This window comes from Cnephaeus nilssonii (assembly GCF_951640355.1).
Source record: "Cnephaeus nilssonii genome assembly, chromosome: 15".
Lineage (NCBI taxonomy): Eukaryota > Metazoa > Chordata > Mammalia > Chiroptera > Vespertilionidae > Cnephaeus > Cnephaeus nilssonii.
This window is the reverse complement of record NC_137086.1, coordinates 59,073,099-59,076,702: the sequence shown is the minus strand read 5'-3', so window position 1 is coordinate 59,076,702 and position 3,604 is coordinate 59,073,099. Positions and strand designations below refer to the sequence as shown.

The following is a 3,604-nucleotide window of genomic DNA, read 5'->3' as shown; positions in this document are numbered from 1 at the left end:
CCTCAAAGGATGAGAAGTGTGAGTCACCGAACCTCGGACGTCCCACGAGAGGCCTGGAGAAAACACTTCACAGGAGGAGAGGCGGTCCCAAGCCTCACCCAGAGATTAAATTCCAGCAGAGCAGTTACCATGGGACCCAGGTCTCAGGTCTGCAGCCCACGTCCCTCCTATTGCAGGGGCACCCTCAGCAAATGACGCTCTCAGGACCCCTGCGCAGGTTGGGACAGACACCCAGACACCTGAAAGCACCATTCCTACCAGGCGGTCAGCAAGCAAGATCGTCCTTGCACCTCCCTCATGCGGAATCCGGCCACCGGTCAAGGTGTGCTCAGAGCCCACGACGCAGCTGTGTCACCCACAGTGGCTACATGTACTGAGGCCTCTGACCCAGAATGACCTGCACAGGAAGGCTGTCACTAGCTTCTCAGGGCCCTTCTTCCCGTGTGAATGTGAATGGGGTCCTGGTAACTGCAGGATGAACTGGCTGGTGAGCCTGTCTGTCCTCCCAGATGTCTGTTCTACTGCACTACTGGGAAGACCTGGGTTGTCCAGAAAGGCAGTGCAGTCCAGCCATCTCTTCTTCCTCCCCGCTCGACCGAAAGGAGAGTGAGCACTGCGCTCCTGTCACCAGCAGCCATGCCCTGAGATGGCCACCCATGTCGTCTACACAGGAGCGTGTCTTCCCTCGCTGCTTCTCTCCCGGGCCCACCTGGTGTTTTCTGTTTTGTTTTGTTTTTTCCATATTTTATTTTTTTTTATATATATATTTTTTATTGATTTTTTACAGAGAGGAAGAGAGAGGGATAGAGAGTTAGAAACATCGATGAGAGAGAAACATCGATCAGCTGCCTCCTGCACACCCCCTACTGGGGATGTGCCTGCAACCAAGGTACATGCCCTTGACCGGAATCAAACCTGGGACCCTTGAGTCCGCAGGCCGACGCTCTATCCACTGAGCCAAACCAGTTTCGGCTGTTTTTTCAATATTTTAAAAAGTAACAGTACAAAAATGCTATAGTTATTGAAAAGCATCCAAATATAGGAAGGAGTGAATTTGTACAAACTAGTTCTATAATTAATTAAAGGGAAACATCTTGATACATAAAAGTTTTAACAGGATTTAAAATTTTTTAAATCAATAAGTATGTAAGACTTAACTCTTTCAAATGTTCAAACAAAAAGACAACATGTACAATCCCTATAATAAAATGCACACATACCTGGGGCACTTTAAAAATTCTAAATTTTTAAAGTTTGAGTAATAGAGGCAGCACTTAAAGGCTGTGTGAACCTTTTCCCAAACAAGCATACTTCTGGTAAGTCATATTATCTGACTCTGCATTTGCATTTTTGTTCTTCTTGAAAAGGAGAATTTACTAACACTGAATTTTTAATTTAAAAAAGTACATTTAGAGATATTTAAATAACTTCAGTTATTCAGTCAAACATGATTTAATGAGAAAGTTCTAATATTTTAGAATGAAATAGGAAGTGAAGATTTACACTTGATATCCAATTAGGGCAAAACCCAAAGAGCAAGTCAATGAACTTATGTTCTCCATGAAGTTAAACAATATGATTAATCCCAAACTTCACCAATGTTAGTAAAACCAATCATTGAAATTCCATTTTCTCATTTGTTAACAAAATACTAGTATATTTTAGACTATCAACTTGAATGTTTTCTATTATAGACACAAAATGTGATTCACTAATAAGCAGGTTCTTGCAATACAATAGATCATTAAAATATTTGCTTTATGATACAACCAATACATATAACATGTGCCTTCCTCAATTTCTAAAACGATTCGGAATCGTGGAACTTTCTTTTGCATAAAACACTTTCCTCTTCATGAAATCCTGAGGTGAAAGTCTATCAAAGTAAAATTGTAAGAACAAGTCTTCTCATTTCTGTATTAGACTATAGCTATATGTTCAAATATTTTATAAAGAAATGTGGCAACTTATAAAACTGCTCTCTACAGTTTAAACAAAACATTCCCAGACCAACTTAGTCCAAAGGTCCTAGGATGACCCTATGAAAACAATGTTCTTTGAACACTTGTTAGTTCTGAGATGAATGCCACTTCCCAGCTCTACTGCTGTCTCTTCTGCTATCGTGGCCATGGCTCCAGCCATCGCGATTCCTGTCTGCATAGAAGTCATCACCTCCGTGTCCTCTGTAATGCTGCTCACGGCTGTAGTGTCTGTCTACTAGGGAGGGATGAGGGCTCTGCCTGGCTTTACGCAGTGATGATGGTATATCTTGATGCCATTTGGGAGCTTGGAGACTCCTTATAACTATGATTATGTGACTGAACTGATGGGGAAAAACCTGATCGATCAAGATGTGGAGAACCCAATTTCCTGCCATATGACCTGTCTCAAAACGTTGTTCATCCCTGCTTGATTCTGAAATTTTTCTGGAGAAGAGAAAGATCTCTGAATGACCTGTGGTGATGGAGTCATGTTATCCACAGTCCTTTCATGTCTGTTAGGAGATGGAGAGGCAGGGCTTGAATTTCCAACATGATGCTGGGAATATGACAAACCAACCTCCTGCGAGGCATGGCTGCTTCCTGATCTAAACTGAAAGTTGATGGGCCTTCCAAAAAGCTTTATTCCATTAAGGAGATTCATGGCCTAAGGAACAGACACTCCCTGTTTGAAATTCACAAATGCAAACTGCTTTGGTTTACCATCCTTATCTGTTGGAATTTTCACCTGCATCACTGGCCCAGCCTGGTGCAAAGGCTGGGAAAGGAGCTCCTGGGTCACTTTAGTGTCTAGGTAGCCCACTAAGAGAGTAGGATCTGCTTCCAAGGCTGCTGCCCCCATCTCGGCATCAACCCTCCCAGGAGAGCCCCAGGGGTCCTCGCTGAGGCTCCCACTGCGCACTCTCCAAAGCTCATGTCCTCGTGCTCCCAGGTGTCGCCCATGTAAACATCAGTCATGCTCATTCCTGCCTGGTGTCAAGTGTACTGACGGAGTGCGCAAGCTCCGAGGAGAGCGCTGGTTGAAGGCCATGGCTCCCAGGAAGGCTCGCGGGGCAGGCTGTCTCCATGCCAGTCATGGGCTGGACTGACCTGGGAGCATGGAGGCCTCCCTGTGCCCAGGGATGTGAGGCAGATACAGTGGCCGCGTTTGAAGATGGCCCTGAACCACGTGACCCTGTGCACTGGAGACCCAGAGAACACGGTGGCCCATCGCGCTCCCCTCAATGGTCGCAGCACTGGCGAAGGTCTCTGGAGACAGCGCCGTCCTGGCCAGGCCCAAGGTGACCCACCAGGGACCTCCTCTTCCACAGAAGACACAGCTCGGCTTCCGGACCAGAGCCCTGGGCGACTGGCAGCGGCTGGAGCCCACCTTGCTCAGTGAAGGGAAAGGACCAGAATGGGCGGTGCCAAGGCCACAAGGTGAGATTCTCCCTCTACCTGATCCCCATGGAACTGCACCTGCTGCAGAGCTCTCGGTGCGGGATGCTGTGAGGGTGACCCTACTGCTGTGTGACCCTGGCCTGAATTATGGCCCCGCCCAGTGCTTCCCAACGGGGCGCTGCTCTCCTTTCCTTAGGCACTTACCACGAGCTGGACCCTTTGCC

The 3,604-nt window shown here is 46.9% G+C and overlaps 1 pseudogene across 1 annotated transcript; it reads right to left on the bottom strand.

Moving 5' to 3' along the window:
- Window positions 1-2,068: 2,068 nt before the first annotated feature.
- On the bottom strand, window positions 2,069-2,841 carry LOC307111608 (RNA-binding protein 7-like; annotated as a pseudogene). The gene has a single exon. The product of its transcript is annotated as an RNA-binding protein 7-like (transcript).
- Between the last annotated feature and the right edge of the window lie 763 nt (window positions 2,842-3,604).